This window comes from Gracilinanus agilis, chromosome 2 (genome assembly GCF_016433145.1).
Source record: "Gracilinanus agilis isolate LMUSP501 chromosome 2, AgileGrace, whole genome shotgun sequence".
Lineage (NCBI taxonomy): Eukaryota > Metazoa > Chordata > Mammalia > Didelphimorphia > Didelphidae > Gracilinanus > Gracilinanus agilis.
The window spans coordinates 384,350,946-384,371,464 of record NC_058131.1 but is presented as its reverse complement, the minus strand read 5'-3'; the positions used below and the strand labels follow the sequence as shown (position 1 = coordinate 384,371,464).

Below are 20,519 nucleotides of genomic sequence, written 5' to 3'. Positions count from 1 at the left end.
GAACCCCAGTATGTAAAGGAGAGAACTACAGAAAGAATATTTTTCAGAAGGGTACAAATAAAACTAATATAATGGAAGCAGCCTCACTGCAGTGTTCACTCAAGAGATGCCCATGCCCCATTCAGGGAAAATTGGATCTCCTCATCTCTGAAGAGGTAATTTTAACCAAAGCTAATCAGAAACCACCTTAAGTATCATACATATCAGATGAGGTGCGCCTATAATATGATTTCATTAGTGGAAGGCAGCCGCACACAAATCTATTTGTACTGTACAAGGCAGACCTAACCTTCCAAGGAGCAATTTAAATGTAGCATGCCCACTAATGTGGCAGTGGTCATGTTGGAAAATAATAATATGATAATTCCCAGCAAATTAAGGTTTTCTTTGTGCTGTGTTTCCCAAAGCAGAAAGGTGTTTTCAGTGCTTGGTGTGAATTGCAAAAATTGCAACTGCGAAAAATCCTAGTGTTCGTAAAGATTTACGGGCCAGGAATGTAAATATATTGGATTAAAGCAGGAACATAATCGGTACGCAATGAGAGTTCTTTATTAAGAAGGTCTCTGGCACGGGGAGCTTTCTTATTTGAATTACACAGTACAATATAAAGAAAGCTGTATTAGTTTTTTTTTTTTTAAACTCTTGTACTTCGGTGTATTGTCTCATAGGTGGAAGATTGGTAAGGGTGGGCAATGGGGGTCAAGTGACTTGCCCAGGGTCACACAGCTGGGAAGTGGCTGAGGCCAGGTTTGAACCTAGGACCTCCTGTCTCTAGGCCTGACTCTCACTCCACTGAGCTACCCAGCTGCCCTGTATTAGTTTTTAATGTCATCATTGTAATCATGGTAAAGGGATATGGCCAGATCTCCTTTACCTTTCCCAAGAAAAAGTGCTAGAAGAAGGATCTTAGACAAAAACTGTGGTCAGAAAGGCTCTAATAAGGACTCCGAGTTAATGTCATGATAACGCATGCCAATGAAATAGGGTTCTTGGAACCAGAAGCAAAGGATAACCTGATCTTCGTTCTTTAATTCAGTCTTCCTTATATTTGAATAGGATATTTTTCACTAAAATCTGTGGCTCTTTAAAGAAAGATACTCTCTAAGAAAAGGAGATTAGAAGATTCAAGGAATAAAGGGAGAAAGGAAGGGTTCTGGATAACAATTACTAAATAGATATTTTTCATATATTTTATATTTAATATTATAAATATATATTTGTATTTGCAAATCCTAGAAAATACATTTGCTTCCTCGCTTTTGCAAGTAGAATATCCTGAAGATTACTGAAACAACTTTTGGTTGTTCAGAACTGGATTTTTCATGGGCCAGGACTCACAGGATTTTCCTATGGTCACATAGCTAATGAGAGTCTGAGGAAGGAATGGAAGGCAGGTCTTCAGTCCTGAGTGAGTGACACTGTCTCTCAGTATAATACTAAATGCCTACTTATCTTGGTCATGCCTAGTAAGTAGCCTTTCCACAACTAGGCTTGAAAATGTTTATATCTATATGGCATTTGAATCCCTTTGTAAGATCACTGATCTAGAGCTAGAGCTAGTTACTTTTGTAGTTGTGCAGTTATTTTCAGTTGTGTCTGACTCTTCATTTGGAGTTTTCTTGGCAAAGATACTGGAATCGTTTGCCATTTCCTTCTCCAGCTCATTTTACGTATGAGGAAACTGAGGCAAACTTGACCAGGATCATATATAATAAGTGTCTGAAGCTAGATTTAGATTTAAGAAAATGAGTCTTCCTAATATCAGGCCTGACACTCTATCCACTGCCAGCTGCCCCAAGCCAGCTCACTATGACTTATTTCAATTATAGATTTAGAGCTGGACTTTCAAGGTCATCTATTCTACTCCCTCATTTTATAGATGAGAACATTGAAGCCAAGAAAATGAATTGCCTATGGCCATGCCCCTACTGTTAGAACTGTGATTTGAACCAGGGTCTTATGATGCCAAATCCCGCGTTCTTTCTCACGCATCATATTGCTGCTTCTTTTTTCAAGTTCCAAGTTCCTTGCTTTGAAGTTATCTCTGAAGGAAGCTCTGAATTGCAATCCACCTTTAAAAAATAGAAATTGTAATGTTATTTTCACTGGGATCTTTTTTCCAAGTCTTGCAGATTAACTAACAAAATCTGACCCCCGTGAATGTATCCATATGTAGTATATTAATACTGTCTCAATTCTATTGCACTATTGATTGGCTTTAACCTTGCATATTGAGTGAAGTTGAAATGAACTGGCAGAATAACAACCTCAGTTTGTGGCATCATAGAATTGAAATTCATTTGATTGGGATGGTGTATGAACAATCTGAATGTGAGCCCTGAATTTGCCTGAGCAGCCAAGATGTTAGATATTCAGAGAACGCTTGCTCAGGGAAACAGACTGGTATAACATTAAGAGCAATAGAAGATGAATGAGGAGACCAATAGTCTAGTCCGGATCATACCCATCAACTAGTTGGGGACCTTGGGAAAATCCCTTCCATTCTCTGAGCTTGTTTCTTTATCTAAAAATGAGAGTTTTGGACTATGGTGCTCTCTGCAGTCGTTTCCAGTTGTAACATTGCATGACTATGTACTGGCTGTATTTTAGTTTTTGTTTAAAACAACAACCAAAACCATCCACCATCTTTCAAGGTTTTTTTGTGGATTCTTTTTTAAACATTTTCAAGACCTGTGAGTCCAGTACAGTAGGAAACTAGACTCTATTAGGAAACTTCCACCACCAATACTTGTCCCAAGTCACAGAGTCAATATATCAGTGTATGATAAATCCAGATTTTTATTTTCAAGTAATGAGGTGGCACAGTTGAGAGAGCAATGGCCATGGAGTCAGGATAATCTGAATTCAAATCCAGCTTCAGAATCTTATTAGCTGTGACCCTAAGCAAGTCACTTAACCTGTCTGCCAAAGTTTCTTCAATTGTAAAATGAGGATGATAATAGTATCTACCTCACAGGATTTTTGTGAGGCTCAGATGAGATAATATTTGTAAAGCTCTTAACAAACTACCTGATACATACAAGAGAGTGGATCCTTAAAAATACTTGTTTCCTTCCTTCCAGTTCTCTACCCACTATACCATGCTGTCTAATAATAATAATAATAATAATAATAATAATAATAATAATAATAATAATAAATATCTAATAATAATAAATATCTAATAATAATAACAAATATCTAATAATAACAAATATCTAAATAACAAAATATCTAAATGGCATTTAGATAGTTCTTTAAGATTTACAAAGCAGTTTGCACATTATCTCATTTGATTCCCCCAACAACCCTGTGAGATAGGTACTATTATTTTCCTCATTTTATAGATGAAGAAAGTGAGAGGGATCTAGTCACTGGCCCAGGGTCATACAGGTAATAAGCATCTAAGGCAGGATTTGAACCCTGGTCTTCCTGACTCTGAGTCCTGCTCACTATCCTATGATGAAAATATGTGTGGAAAAATATATGCAACAGAAATACTGTGTGGTAAAATGCGAAATCTAGCAAGCACAGCATCCACAAGGTCAGAACCATCGTCTCTAAGTTTGGGAGGAGAGGGGAGAGATTTACCATTTCAGCCCCTGGATGGTTTTGGCCAATAGATCGTACTTGGTATTATGGAAAAGGCTGTCAGCTTAAAGGATCACATATGGCCTTAGTTCACAGATAAGCTCTTCTCCTCACACCACTACCTTCCCCATCCTCCCTTTTCCAATAACTGAAAGTCCTTCACTTGGCCAAATAACTATCACAGCAGAGAAGACATTAGCTTGCCCTCTTTCCTCCTGAGAACTTCCCTCTTGGCTAAACACATTTAGGCATGACTTTTGTTTCCTTGTTTCATCAAAACTCAATCTTGTTTGCTGGCATGTGTGGGTTTTTAAAATTTATTTTATTTTAATGAGAGTCATTATTTGAGCGAGTTTAAGGCCTCTGGCATTTCATCTTGGAGTAGCCATGTTTACTGCCTTCCTAGGTTGTAAGTTAAAAGAATTGGTACTGTTCTGATCTGTGATAGCTTGGGTTCATTGCTCTTCATTTCAGATTTACTGTATCAGTAATCTTCCTTAAGATGTTTACAAATAAATTCAGAGTTGAGTTTAAAAATAAAAACTGCTGCATCTCCCCAGATAAGTGAGTAGCTTAGTATGCAAAAGCTACACCCATCATTCTCCCGATGAGATGTTTATTAACATTCCCCATATGTGGAATTATTCTAAACTAATGATGACATGTTATTCCAAATTAATGAAGAAGGAGACTGGGCTTGTTTTCCCTCACTAACTAGGATGTACATGAGCATTTACCTTGAATAATAAATGAATGCTAATAAAAGGCAAGATCTTAAAGGGTGAATCTAGCACCTAGCTATAAAGTTACTGGTCTATACTAAATAATATTCATTTGGAATATTCCTGAATCTGAAAACTCAGAGGTCTAAAACAAACAAATGGCCATTTAATTCATAATCTCCAGGTGGAACAGTGGAGAGAACACTGGTCCTAGTGTCCGAAAGACCAGAGTTCAAATGTGACCTCAGATACTTACTGGCTACATGATCCTGGGCAAGTCACTTAGCCTCTGTTTGCCTTAATCCATTGGAGAGGGAAATGGTGCCACTCCAGTATCTTTGCCAAGAAAACCCCTTGGACAGTATTAAAACATCAGAAGATGAGCCCCTTATGTGGGAAGGATCTGGTGTGTTATGGTCCACAGGGTCACAAAGATCAGACACAACCGAATGACTGAACCACAACCAAAATAAGTAACCATAAGCACATAAAGCTGGACTTTTGAAGATTTGGCTTTAAGATTTATCTGCACTGTCCATGATAATTTCTATGAGAATTAGAGCCAAAATATCCATTAGACAAGGCTCAAGCTATTACTGGTCTATAGCCACTTTCTCAATTACATAGAATAAAAAAAATTATATTAACACTCCAGTTATTTAATAACCTCAGTTCTCCCAGAACCAACTAAGAAATGACTCAGAAAGGCGGATGGGGGGGAAATCCAGCTTTTGAATACCCCAAAAGTATTCAATACATTAATGATTATGCACAATATTCATAAGTGGAAAAAATCCAGTTCCTCATTAAGGACCTTTTTACTCTTTCTTTACATGAAATTCTAACATGTTTGGTTTTGTGATTTCCAACTCGCAGATTGGAATAGATGCACATCTGAAGGGGAAGTAATTTCACTGACAAAATTAGGAAGTGATAGAATTTTTTCTTATAAAATAGAGCTTCAAATAGAAAAGAAAAAAATTGAAAGCAAGTTTCAATTATATTTTAAAACAATTCCATGAATATGTATTGAATACCTCCTATTAGGAACAAAATACTGCCCTAGATACTAAAGGACTCAACTAATGAAGTGAAGCAAACAATGTTTCAGAGCTAAAGAAGCAAGGTAAAATGAAAAAAAGCACAGTTTTCAAATGAAAGCACCTGGATTTGAGTTTCATTTCTTGCACTTGGTTACCTGTGTGACTGGGCAAAACATTTGCTATGTGTGGTTCTATTTCCACATCTATAAAATGAAGCATATGTATAAATAAACTTTAAGGACCCTTTTGGTCCTAAACATATGACTCTAAAATTAAGGAAATAGTGTTTGATGTTGTTATAATAAGAAAAAGTTTGGTTATCTCAGGAATGGTGATGGAGCCACATGATGTCCAGGCTCACAATATTTCAACTTACTAGCCCTTGGGGCAAGCCATTTCTTTACTCTGAATCTCAGATTTCCCCATCTAAAAGACAAGGATATTAAATGAAATTATCCTTCAGATTCATTCCAGTCTTCTGCTTCTGAAGCAAGGAATATACACGTTTCTCGGTATTGGTAGTTTAGTACATTTGACTCTCAACGCTCTTCTCAGATATCATTAGTTGAAATCTGGGAGAGTTATACAAAAACAAAACAAAACAAAACAATTCTCCACCCTACTCCCTCAATATCCGAAGCACAAAAATATCTAATGAATGTTGATTTATAATCTGGGAAACTATTGTTTTTGAGTCTAACTTTATCACTTGGTATGAAGGTGCTTTTTTATGTATATAGAAAATCCTACTTGATTCTATTCTTCTTGGACCTTGGCTCCCAGACAGTCTTGTTTTATTCCAATTATAACCTTTTCAAAACAAAGACTAATGGGAGATTAGAGGTACATGGTGAGGGCACTTTTCCCGCCAAGATAGATATGGAATTAGAAGTGAGTTCAACAAACTCTAAGCCAAATGTCACCATAATTTTTTTGATCTGTAATTGTCTGTGATTAGTTAAAGCCTAATGCTAATGGGATTCCAAGATCATTGGTTAGATCCCAGATGATTAGTGAATTTTGCCCAACTTCATGGTCATAGATTCCAGACCACATAGTCATAAAATGTCAGGATTAGCAGTGACATCAGGAACTGTCTAGTCCCCTTGACAATATCCCCAGCAACTGGTCATCTAGCCTTCATTCAAAGACTGCGAGTGACAGCTGTCTCAATGCCTTCCAAGACTATTCATTTTGTCAGGAGACAGCCCAGTTCGTCTCTTCCTTCAAAGTCTAACTCAGGCATCATTCCCTATGTGAAGTCTTCCCTGCTTTCCCAACTGAAAATGACTCCTTGAATTTTCTTAAATTATTTGATTCATATCTCTCCTTTGTCCTCATCAAACCTATCCTTGTTGTATGCTTATATGTGTATGTATCTTTTATTCCTTGTTAAAGTATGAGTTTCTTGAGAGTGAGGACTTTTGACTTAATCTTGGCATGATGAACTTAGTAGGGATATAATAAATGTTTATTGACTTGACTTACAAAGTTTTCCATCAAAGTTGAAATATTTCTCTCTTCCACTTGCCCCTGGATCCTAATTCTGTCCCGTAGAACTAAGGGGGTGGGGGATCGGGGGAAGCAGCATTTCCATTTCTTTCCTTGTCTGTTTAGAAGATGTGGCCATGAGTATGATTAAACTTCAGGTGGAGCTTGCCTCTATTGTCCTTTGATATAGAAAAAAATTATTGTTTGACCCCATTGAGACCAGTGAAATCTTCAAACTCTTGTCAACACATCTGGAATCTAATTCAAGGTGGGCTAGTCATCTGTTAGCCTGTTAATTTCCACTAAAAACCCTCTAGGTCTTTCACATAATCCATCTTTGAGCTACTTCTTCCTCATCTAGGTATCTTAAAAATATTTGCCATATATCACAATGGGGACTTAGTAGAAGTGCCTGGATTAGTCAGCACAAATCCATTTCTTCTATGGGGAAAACAGTTTTAAGAGTGTGTTCTGCTACCAATAATTCAGTCACACCTCCCCCGGAGATGAGCAACACATTTCTTTATGAAGGATAACAGTTAAATATTAATAAATTAAATTTTATTTGACATTCAAAGCCCTTCATGACCTGCCCTCTCCTTCAACTTTTCAGGATTAAACTTCACATCCCAAGTCCATGTACTTTAGGACCCAATGGTACTGGCTTTGCTATTCCTTGAATGCAACATTCTATTTCCTGCCTTTGCAAAGACTCTTCCCCCATTCCCAGAATATTCTTCTTCCTCATCTCTGTCTTCTGAATTTTCTGACTTCTCTTTGGGGTTGAAAAGAAAGTTGAAATGGTAAGCAAATCAGAATCTATTAAGTGCCTGCTATGTCCCAGGCATTGTACTAGGTGCTTGACAAATATCATCTCATTTGATATCTCAAGCCCCAGCTAAAATCCCATTTTCTACAAGAAGCCTTTCCTGATCCCTCTTGACTCTAGGGCTTTCCCTCCATTGATCATTTCCAATTTATTTTGTTTGTATAGAGTTGTTTGTATGTTGGGAGCTCTTTGACAGCAGGTCCTACTACTCTCTGTTACCTTTCTCTGTTTTCCCAACTATTAGCCCAGGGCCTGGCAAATAGCAGGTGTTGAATAAATGGTTATTAACCAAGTGCTTCATATGACAATCAGTGTAAGTATTTATGTATTCCTTGATTTTATGTATATACCTTAAGCCCTACCACCTCCTTACACTTCCCTTACTTCAGCTAAATTGCAAACACTACAAGGGAAAAAGCTATTTCTAATGCATCTTATGCATCTTTACATCTCTCTCATCACCTAGCATACTGCTTTGCACAGAGTTGGCTTTCCATAAATAATTATAGAATGAATGAATGCTATCTTCCCACTCATTCATAGTGAGGAATAGCACTCTCTCCCTACCCCCAATAGGATAATCTATTACCTGATTCCTTTTCCAAGAAGTTTGTAAAATATAGATCCCTTTTCTTCCGGGGAAGATGTAATTGTCAGGCTCCAGTAGGATTGTGTTTAGGTTTACAAGTCTGTAGCTCTCAGTCCTCTGAATTTTATCTGGCATGGTGAGTTGCTTGTGTAGGAATTCAGAGTCCTCTTTCATCCAGTCATACATCTGATTACCTCTTGCTATTCACAGAGGAAGATAAGCTTCCAATCCTTTGGGATCTAAGACTTAAGCAGAAGTACAACTAGTCCCTTTCTTGCTCTTCATTTCCTTCTGTGCCTATATCCTCACACATTCCAGAGTAGCAAAGAAAAGTAGAATTTAATTTTTTTTTTGACAATCCCGGCTGCACACCACTAACCTTCAGTATAAAATAGATGCTAATAAATGCAGGGTCTTAAAAATGTGAATTATAGCCATTTCACACTTCATGGCAGCTTCAAACTGGTGAGATAGCCTAATACTTAATTACAATGCTTGTCCTCTCTTCAAGTGTGGATGACATTCCTCAGATATATTTTGCAATGACATCTGTGGGAAGAAGTCGAGAAACTAATTAGTTATTCCTAATGCAGAGTATTGACTGTGCACTGATTAAAAGAAAATGTTGACATCCATCCTCACATGATGTATCTGTCTATTACTTTAGTCTTCTCCCTGCGGTTTTCATGGAAGGTCTCCGGAAAATGATGAAAATGCCCTTCAGTCTTCATAATGCAGATGTTTATAGAAAATATTGCTTTTCATTTACATTCTGCAAAGGATAAGTGGGGTGATAGTGTGCTGAGCAGGGGGTGTTTGATTTTTTTTCCTGCTTCAGGGAAAAATTACCAGCCGGTGTTTTTGAGGGCCACTTTGGAGGAACAGAATGTGATCTTATCTACAGGTTATTGAGGAAGCCCCACCATAAGTATAATTATTAGACAAGCAGCACTCTTGAGCCTCAAGCTGAGGCAGCCCAACAGCTGCTTGCCACAGCATATGGTATATATACACTGCTCTATCATTCAACCTACCTTTCAGAGCTGTGATAGTCACGAAGGCATGTTTTCATGAGGCGATGCCTTCTCCTGCCAGTGTGAGATAGGAAATTTTCCTCGTCTGAATTCTTGTCTCATTTAGTCTGTGTCTCCTGGACCTAGACCATACCCTGCCTTTGATTAAGGTCATTTGGCTCCTTGTCCTATTTCACTAAACTCTGTGCTCCTTGAGGTCAGGGCTACCATTTTATCCATTTTATATCTCAATGAGCATTTATCACATTATTCTGAAACAGTCGATGGTCAATATGTATTTACTTTTATGTGCCAGGCACTGTTCTAAGCTCTGAAGGAACAGAAAGAAAGGAAAGTGGTTGGGGAGTAGAGGGAGAGTGAAGGAGGGAGTAGCTAGTTGGCTCAATAGATTGAGAGGCAGGTCTAGAGATGGGAGGTCTTAGGTTCAAATCTGTCCTCTGACACTTCCTAGCTGTGTGACCCTGGGCAAGTCACTAGTAATCCCCATTGCCTAGCCCTTATCACTTTCTGCTTTAGAGATGATAGTAGTGATTCTAAAACAGAAGGTTTTAGAGGGAGAGAGAGAGAGAGAGAGAGAGAGAGAGAGAGAGAGAGAGAGAGAGATATATTACCCTCTAATGAAGGAGAGAAAGACAGCATACAAACAAGGGCCTCACGAGAGGGCTGAAATCTCTGATAAACCTCTGCTGATTCATATATATGTACTCTCTCTCCCTGCTCCTACAGAACTCTACAGACTCTTACTCCCACCTCTCAAAAACAAAAAAATTAAAAAGAAAATTTAAAAAACTGAAAGTAGGAAAGACTGCAGACCACTGTAACTGGGGAAACTTTGCAGGCAGACCTTGGGCCCTTGGCATGGACTGGGAATAACTGAGAACCCCAAAAAACCAAACCTCAGATGAGGGAACCCTACTGATTCTACAGGCTAAACTAGACATAATCAATAAAGAGAAATCACTAGTATTAGGGAGGACCAAGAGCACTTCTTATAGAAAACAGAATTTCAGTGGAAACCTGAATGAAGCCAAGAGATAAAGAGGAAAAGTATTACATCCAGCAAAAATTCCTGGAGTCTGGAAATGGAAGGTCTTGTTCGAGGAAAAGTAAGGAGACCAGTGTTCACTATATTGTAGAGCAAGGGTGGAAATTAAGCTATAAGAAGACTAGAAAATTAGGAGGAGGCCAGGTTGAGGAGAACTTTAAATAAATGCCAAGCAGAGGATTTTATTTTAATTCTGATGGTGAAAGGAAGCCACTAGAATATACTGAATGAGAGTTGGGTGGGAAGGGACAGTGTGACATGGTCAGATCTGGAGTTTAAAAAGATCAATTTGACAATTGGCTGAAGGATAGATTGGAGGCTATTGTAGTACTCCAGGTAGGAGGTGATGGTTTTCACCAAGATTGTAACAGTGTCAGAGGAGAGAAAGGGATGTGTAAAAAAGATAATTAAAAGTTGTATAATATTCTCATCATCTCCCCTCACTGAGAAGAAGGGACTATAACTTATTTGTCCATTAGACCTTGAGCTCCTTGAGAGCAGGAACTATTTTGTTGTTGCTGTAGCCCATGTTTTTATTTCTTTTTGTATCATTCTGGCACAAAGTGTTCAGTAAATGGTAGTAGATTGACTTTATGTTTGCCACAGTGCCTACTACTGTGCTGAAAACACATAGTAAATATTTATACAAGTTTTGTTTTTGTTTTTTTCATCAATAAGAGTGTTAAGGTACATATTGTGCCCATCTCTACAATGCCACTAAGGACTGAAATGTAAGTTTTAGTTCTTTCAGAAGTTGCCTGAATGTAGAATCATGATAGGACAGCTAAGGGTATATTGGATAGAGTGCCAGGCTTGAAGTCAGGAAGAATCAATCATCTTCCTGAATTCAAATCTGGCCTCAGATACTTCATAACTGTGTGACCTTTGGCAAGTCACTTAAAGCTGATTGCCTCAGTTCTTCACCTATAACAGTGATGGCAAACCTATGGCACGGTTGCCAAAGATGGCACACAGAGAACACTCTGTGAGCACACTACCACTGCCCCACCCCACCCCCAGAATTCCTCACTAGAAAGGCAGATGACCTCAGGAAGAGCTGCTCCCCTCCCCCTCTTCACCATGCTTGATAATGCTTTTTCACCTCCCCCACCCTTCTGCCCAACAGCCAATGAGAGCACACAGGAGGTAAGGTAGGTAGCTCAAAGGGTGCAGAGCTGGAGGGGAGCAGAGTGCTCGAGCTACTCCCCTCCCCCTCCCCCTCTCTACACCTCGTTTAGGACATTCCTCACTTCACCTGCCCCTTCATTCAACAGTCCAATGGGAACATGTTCTCTCTCCCCTGTGTGGGGTAAGGGTTGGTGGGGCATATCCAGCATGTTGGGGGGAAGGGCACGGCACTGGATCTCTGGGGGGTCATGGCACTCGGTCTGGGGGGGGGGGGGCAACACTCCATCTCTAAAAATTTCACCATCACTGGAAAATAGGATGGGGAAGGACATGACAAAACACTCCAGGATCTTTGTCAAGAAAACCCCAAATGGGCTAACTAAGAGTAAGATATGACTGAAATTACAGAACAACAAAAGAATTATAGAATGATCAACCTTCACAAATTTCCTTTTCCCTGGGTTCCCTCTATTCTGAAATAAGATTGAACTAGCCAACCTTTAACCCTAATATTTTTAAGATCCTTCTCAACTCCATGATTAGGCAGCAATGCTGAAGAAGAAGAAACCTAAATGCTTACATTGTACCTTTTGATGTGTGAGCAAATAAGTACATACTTATTTATGCTGAATATGTGGTGAACGGAGAGGCAAAAATAAACAGTAATGATCTGTTCTCTCATGAGATTGATTTGAGCTGAGCGGAGGACCCAGTATTTGTAAAAATGATTGTGAGATTCTTGGATTATCAGGAATATGTCAAATATGAAATATTAAATTCAAATTCTGTCAGGAACTTACTGCATATCACTATTGGAAATGATATGATATCAGCTCATGAGACTCAATTATAACAGCCTGTGGTGGAACAGAACTGGTTGTGTGGAGACTTAGTTTTTTTTTTTATTAAAGAGTGAATATGACCTTATAGAAATAGACTTTTGAATCTCTGTAGGCCTCAGTTTCCACCTCTGTCTGATAAGTGGCTTTAGTTAACAAATTCCAAATCTTCTTCCAAAAATATTCTATGTCCTATGTCCTAAATACCCGTATAGCTCTGATATTTTGTGTTCTGTGACTGCCTCCAACTGATCATTGTTCAATGTTCTAAAGTCCTTTCTAGCTCCAAGAGTCTACTCCAAACTTCCTTGCATTCAAAGGTCCTTTACTGACATTTTGTGTTTCATTATCCAAGGCTCCTTTCCATTCTAAAATTCTATGAATTTGTGATTCAGTTTGTTAAAATATATTTTAACCTGAAAGGATAAAAGATAAAAAGATAAAAAAAAATAGGTGTTTAGCCTTTCGTTCACCATAATACTCAGGACCTGCTTTATGAAACTTGAGCTGCAGATTTTTTTTTTCTTCTTGGAGCAAATCAAAGCTAATGGTATAGAGAATGTTTGGCAAGTATTAATTGAAAGGGGGAAAAATAAAATTTCCCTTTTACTAATGTAAACAAAACAGAAAAAAATACGATTGAATTAATTTTTTATGTCACAGACCAAAATAGGTTACATAGTCTACAGGCAGAGTTCTAAGAGTGTAAGTTACAGAGAATTTAACACCCTGCATGAGGAGTTCCCAAATTGCATTTCTTCATCCAGAAGCACCCTATTCCAATGCAATGATAGGTCATCTCCCCTTTGAATCTATCTTTGAGTTCCTAACACTAAACACAACTCTGGCAGTGTCACTCCCTTTCTTAAAGGCCTCCCTAGGCTAAAATATCAACTATGTCATTTAGAGTCCTTCACAGTCTGATTCCAATCTACCTTACAAGGCTGATTATGCATTATCCCTCAAGCATTTTTTGTTTCTTTAAAATCAGACTACTAGATGTTCCTAATATACAACATTCTTTCTTCCTTCTCCCTTCTCTAGTCCTTGTTATTGTCCCCCAATCCTGAAGTGCTCTCTCCCTTCACCTCTCTTAGAACCCCTAACTCTATTCAGAACTCAATTCAGTTGCCACCTCCTACAGGGCTTTAACCGATTCCTCCAGTGAGTGATGGCCTATCCATTAAATTATTTTATATATTTTTTTCAAAATTTAGTTAACTCTGTACATGTCATTTCCTTCACTAGGTTGTATGCTCCTTAAGGGCAGGCACATATCCTTTTTTTGTGTTTATATCTCCAGAGAATTCATAGGAACATATAATGCCTTTATATCCCTCAGCAGAATGCCTGGCATATAGTAGGAGTTTAATAAATGTTTATTGAATTGAATTATGGCTTTTTCTAAACTCTGCCTTCCCATTAATTAAATATAGGAGAAAGTAACTTTACTATAGACAAAATCAACATTATTGGCATTGAAAGCCTATAAGTTTCCTTTTCTCTGAAATCCTGTTCCAAAAGATAATCCCAAAGCTTCAAAACTTTCCCCTTCCTCTCTTGTGATGGAATAGGGCCAAGCTAAATGGGACTCCCTGGAGGCAGAAACCAAGCTGGAAAGTGTAACACAAAGACTCCTTGCCTAAATCCACTTTATTTGTGCTTCAGCCTGTCCCAACAGAATCAATAGCTCTCTCATAACCATAGCTAGGAAATGAAATTAAACATTAAACTCTAATGAGCCTTTTTTATTTTTCAAATTGAGTATTCTGTGTCATCTAAGAGAGCCTCCATTTATATTTGCCTGCCTTCGTACAGGCTGGACCCTGAGGTAAATTGCATCTTATTTGAGCTACAGGTTTTTTTTCTTCTTGAAGCAAACTATAACAGGCACCTATTTTTAATGTGGCTTGGATGGATTTTTATCTCTAACTACAGGTTCCTGCCACTGAACTCTTGATTCCTGCTGGCTACCTATTGTGGGGCCAGTTTAACCCCCAGGACACAGTGGATGCCCTGGCTCCTTAGTAAAATTAATTCTCTCATAGCTGTAGGTAGTCGGATACCCCCATGGTCATAAAAAGCAATCTTCAGTCATAGTTTTCAAAGAGTTGGCTTTTCATGGCACAGACTCTACTTATGAAGCCTGATTTCTAGATAGGAGTCAGGAAGGAAAAGGGATTCCACTGGAATACCATCCTACATTAAATTTGGCCAAGAATTTTGGGCTAGGGAACAGCAGGTGCTCCTTAGCCAAAATAGGAGTAAGAGTGAACATTTGAAAGAGAGGATAGGAAGGGAATAAGAATTTACTAATCACCAACTATATTCCAGGCCCTGTGCTAAGCACTTTATAAATATTACCTCTGTGAGATAGGTGCTATCATTATCTCCATTTTACTAGTGATAAATTTCACTTCACCACTGGTTCAGACTTCACATCTTCTCAGAAATTATTAATGAAGCCTAAATGGGGAAACAATTAAGCAGTATGTGAGAGTCATTTTCCAAGGTGGGGTGGACATTGTGGTTCTCCCCACAACCCTAGAATTTGTGCTTCTATTACCAGAGATTTTTCAGTGTTTAACAGGGTCTCTGCCTTCTTCCCCAGGTCATGAGCTTGGGATGGCACAGTAGAACTCTCATCTTCTGATATTATATAATTCCTTTTCCCATATTTAAAATAAAAGTAGAATTAATAAAAATAATAACCCAATGTAATATATCAAATATTTATCAAGTGTCTGCTAAAGGTCAAGCCCATAAAAGCAAATGGCTTTTTAAAAAATATTCCATTCTAGAGGTGTTGTACATAGCTGTGAGATATGGAATACCATTCCCTGCCTTTGATGAATTAAAAGTGATTACAACACAAAGAAGAGATGCATAGCAGTTTTGAGGTGCCCGAAACATATAATCAATGAGTATAGGAGTACAAGACATCATCCAGGAATTGTAAAATAAGAAATGATGATGACCTGGTCATATGTCTAGAATAAGGGAGGACAATATTAGGAAGAAGCCCTCCTGAAGGTTGTAAACTTATGGGAGGAGATAGGTAGGAATGCCAGGGTTAAGAGCTAAATTGTTAGAGAGAGAGCTTCCAAATCATGTAACTATGGATTCATTAGAGTATTTGAAAGCATATGTTGTGTAATGGAGATTTAGATTTATATTTCATAATACTTGATCATGGTCTTGAAACACTGTCAGCTAGATATATATTGTGATAACTTAGAAAGCATGTTGGAGACCACTTGAATTCTTGTCCAAGCTCTGAACAAGTAAGCCAAATAATTTTGGACAAGTCACTTCAATTTCCTGACTCTCATTTGTAAAGTCAGAAGGACAGACTAGCCTAGCCCAGTTCTGAGAGCACTGGAACTGGATTCAGATCCTGATTGTGCTGCCTTTTCTAGCTATATGACCTTAGATGCCATTGCACCTTCTTTTGCTTCAATTTCTTTATCTGTAAAAATCAGATGGTTGGATTAAGTGATTGCTAAAAGGAAAAAGGGAAGGGAATAAGCATCACTCTGTGCCAAGCACTGTATTAAACCTTTTGCAAATATTGTCACACTTGATCCTATCAACAACCCTGAAAGATGAGTTGTCCCCATTTTACAGATGATGGAACTGAGGCAAAGATCTTTCTGACACCAGGCCCAGCATCCTGTCCACCAACCCATTAGCTGACTCAGGTCCCTCCCATCATTCTATAACCCTATGAATGACAGAATAATGATGGTTTATGTGGAAACGCATACATTTTTGTTGACTGGGGCACTAAGTGGCCATATCAGGATGACCATATACTATGCCTACCATGGCAGATAATCTGAATCCAAATTAATTCAATTGTTATGCTTCCTACCTATTTTTCACATGTTGTGTTAGTGAACTATCATACGTCCACTAAATATTGAAATTATTAGTGAGGAGACAAGATTGACACAAAAAAATAGAAAAAGAATCAATGCAATATTCAAAAGAAGAGCTGATGGGCCTTAAGAATCTCACCTCCTCAAGAGATGAGATAAAACATATTAAAAGATGGCTAACTTGTTAATAGTCAATGTAATAGGTCCATGGGTTGAGTTGTAAATTAAATTAAATAAGGTACAGTCAATTGAAACAAGTTCTCTTTCCTTCCCTCCCCCAGGATAACCTGTAAGCAAATGCTAGCCTAGGAAAATAATTATCTTATTGACAAATGCCCTAAAGGAGCAATTATCCAACTGAGAAGGAAGAGGGAGAGGTAGTCATTAAAAAGAAAGGGATCTGGGAACCTACTACTCCAAAATGAAAGATCTGAATGAATAATCATTAATGAGATAATTCAATAATAATTCAACAATAATTCAATAAGGAGAACCTCTCTAGAAAGCATATGGGGCTATCCGTTCTCCTCATTCATAGGTACTTCACTATCTAGGCACTAACAAACACTCTCTGGGGCTGTTAAAAAAGACCATAAGAGAGGGGGCAGCTGGGTAGCTCAGTGGAGTGAGAGTCAGGCCTAGAGATGGGAGGTCCTAGGTTCAAACCTGGCCTCAGCCACTTCCCAGCTGTGTGACCCTGGGCAAGTCACTTGACCCCCATTGCCCACCCTTACCACTCTTCCACCTATGAGACAATACACCGAAGTACAAGGGTTTAAAAAAAAAAAAAAAAGACCATAAGAAGCTGAGCTCACTTATACAACTAACTGATTTAAGAACCATATCCTACTTCAATAAAAGCCACTTTTGACTAATTACTTTAACATTTTGGTTCTGAAGCTTCCATTGTGCCAGAGTAGAACCCCTCCTAGAATGGTGATGTGACTAGGCTAATCTAAATGTAAACGTAGATCTCCTGTCTCCAGTTCTCTATACTATATACATGGTCATTCAGAAGCAAATGTATGGTACAGTCAATGAATTCATTAGGAATTCCCAGAAAGGGAAGGTCATCATTGTAATGCAAGGTGGCTAACAGAAACTTTTTACTTCTGTAATTTCTAACAGTCACAAAAAGTCAGTTAAACACCTTAGAATCTTCAGAAAGTCAGTTAGAACTTAAAGCTATAAATAGAGATGAAGTTCCAACTGACTAGGCTTTTGCCTTCTGGCTTTCGCTGTGGCTGGAGGCTTTTGCTTTTGCTTAATTGCTTTGGCCTTGGCCTGTGTTTATTTTGTCTTGGGGAAATTTGGACCTATCTCATTTCTCTGGACCTCTCCCTGATCTCCCATCTCCATCCCTCCCCTTCCCTGAATTTCCTTTGGGTCCTGGTGGAAGGGAGGGCTTAGTGATTGAACATTGTGGGTTTAGTTTCTATAGGCTAGTAGAGTATCCTCAAATAAGTTACCTCTAGTTTTAATGATTTGATAGAGACTTTACTTAAAAGGCAATCAAATCTTCCTGGCTAGGAGAGCGGGACTCTCTCTGTCTAAACCTCTCCGTGACCCATCCCCCACCCTTACCCCTCTCCCTAGCAGCAGTTAGAAAACCCTGAACCCCTCTGCCCTTCTGACCGACCCTGGTATTAATAAATCCCCTTGTTACCTATTCAAATCCTCTGGTGAATCATTGTGTCGAAAATTAAGACAAGGGCTCAAGGGGAAGGAATCATTTTTCTTCTATTTCCTTGAGGGGAGCTGGGGGCATCCATCTTGGCAGGAAGTACCTACCCAAGACTTCCTCCAGCCATCAGTTTGACTGGCAGGGAGGGGCCCTCTTGACTCCTCCCTCAAGAGACTTTAGAAACTAACAAGAGAAACCCTCCAGCCAAACCTAAACATTTCTTACTGGCCTAATTTCCTCCCTGTATTCTCTGTCTCAAGTCTCTGAGAATAAACCTGTTTGAGCTGCCCTCTCCTACATACCCCATTTCCTTTATCTCCTACATACCTTCCCTTACCTTCATTCCTCCTCCATTCACCTTATAATCACCTAATATCCCCTTTATCCTTCCTTACACCCACATTGCCTTCGTTGACCCACTCAGATTACCTTATTTACTTCTTAATAACATCATGGACTAAAGTACTAAGGAAAGGAATTATGTTAGAGGTGTAAAACTAGGCATTGAAGGATGAATTAGGATGGAGAGAAGAGGGAAACATTCAAGGTTGGGAAGGCAAAATAATATTAATAAGAACTTACTTTCTATTTTTTTCAGTCCATCGTGCGCTATCTTCACAAATGTCTTATGAACAAAGCAGGACAATAACTATTATTCCCCCAATTCACATTTCAAGCAATAACAAGTTCTAAGGGTGAGCCTTAGTATGTTCCGTGGCTTGTTTCCAGGAATCTGATGAAAATTGTTTTCATTGAATCATAAGGGTGGATAGGAACTTAGAGGCAATCAAGCCCAATATCCCACAGGGTGCCAAAGGTCCTTTTGCACTGGGCTAAATTAGATTTTGTAGTACAAACAATAAGTACAATTTTAGTTCAGTGAAAAGAGAGAGAAATGAAGGCTAAAATTGGTGGAGAATGGGGGTGGGGGTGACACAAGCTAGACCTCTGATAGTGGATGAGATTTGATCTGTCAGAGAGGAAATAAAAAGGCATGAGAGGAGAAACCATATTAGCAGTCTTCTCTTCCCTCCCACTCACTGGGCTTCAGAATCCCATTGCAAAAATGGTCTCAGAGGATCATTAGGGATGCAACATGATATGGTGTAAACAGTCAGAATGCCGCCTCAAACACTGTGAACTTAAATGAGTCATTTAACTACCCTGGGCTTCAATTTCCTCATCTATAAAATGGGTCTTTATTTATAAAATGAGGGAGGGAGACAGTAGACAGTAGACCAGATTATGTTTGAGATCCCCCTCAACTATGCAACTGGGATCCCATGAAGAAATTTCTGAATGGCTACCATTTATTATATGTAGTTAGAATGATAAACCCAATTTGCCAATATGCAATAACAACTTTGTTATGCTCTTTAACTCAATGTTTCCTTATGACCTCACAGTTCATCAACTCCTGAGTAATTTCTACAGAAGACAGAAATAACATAATTAGAAGTTTAAAATCTCCTATAAAAAAAGCAAAAAGTGAACTGGGGAATGATCACATCATCTAGAAATGGAATACATAAGGATCCCTTCCCTTCCTTATTGTTGCATTAATCTGCAGTTGTTGGCACCCTCCCATCCCAGCAACAGAACCCACAGTGACAGCAAACGCAGGGCTTCATTATTATTTCTTCAGTGAATCGTGTTGTCTGGAGGAAACCCAGATAACAAAGAGGAAATTATAGTTTGTGTAGAGTGATATGATTGCCTGTAAACCAAGCAATAAAAGGGGAATCTCTGCTAGCTATCTAAAGCTCCCTCCCACTTCCCCACATCTACAGACTCCAGCAGAGAAGCGTATGCCCTATTCTCATTTTAATTGGGGTGTGGAGAAATATGCTGAAATACTTTTTGCACCTGAACAGCCCTCTGTTTCCTTGTTAAAGTTTATAATCTGCAAGGGTTATTTCATTGGGAACAAGCAAACATCTTTGTCTCTGGCCACATTGTTAAAGTATGGTGCTTCCCTACAGGAAAGGTAGCAAGCTGGAAAAGAGCAATGAGGAGCATGAGAATTTTAGTTACTGCACCATACACCTAGTAGGTGTTCATGGAATCCACTATAGCAGTTCCTTATTCATTGGTCTGAGAGAGTTGTAGAGGGATGCAAGTAGAATCTGATGGTTTATGGTCCTTTATAGGTATGGACCAGTAACTTGATTGGAATACGATCTGAAGAGAAATTCCTTTAATTCTCCAAATCATTTAGTGTTCTCTTCACCTGTATAAGGTTTCTATGCCTTGGTAGAAAGAGTACCACATCACCATGTAGGACATCAGCTCTATCATTCATTTATTTGTTATTTTCTTCTCTTGCTTGCCTTGTTCCTATCTTCCTTCTTTTTCGACTTCCTTTCATTTTCCTGTCTTACATATCTACTCTCTTTCTCTCAGATGCAAACATCTTTCCTCTGCCTTTTCGTAAAACAAAAACAAAAAAAAAATTGCTCCTTTTGCAATCCATGTCCTGTCTTCCAAAACTTAGTTTTTCTTTTAAACAGATCAGTTTAAACTTTAAATGTTTCATTTTGTATTGAAGTATTTTTTGTCCTAGGCTTCTGGGAATGTTATTTTTGTTGTAAGTCTTATTTGTCCTATCTGTATAAATGGATAGCTAGATGGTACTATGGATAG

At 38.6% G+C, this 20,519-nt stretch overlaps 1 protein-coding gene across 2 annotated transcripts in view; it reads left to right on the top strand.

The window, feature by feature from the left end:
- SGCD (sarcoglycan delta) overlaps positions 1-20,519 on the top strand; it is a 501,335-nt gene that overhangs the window by 414,495 nt on the left and 66,321 nt on the right. The gene's annotated exons all lie outside the window — the stretch shown is intronic.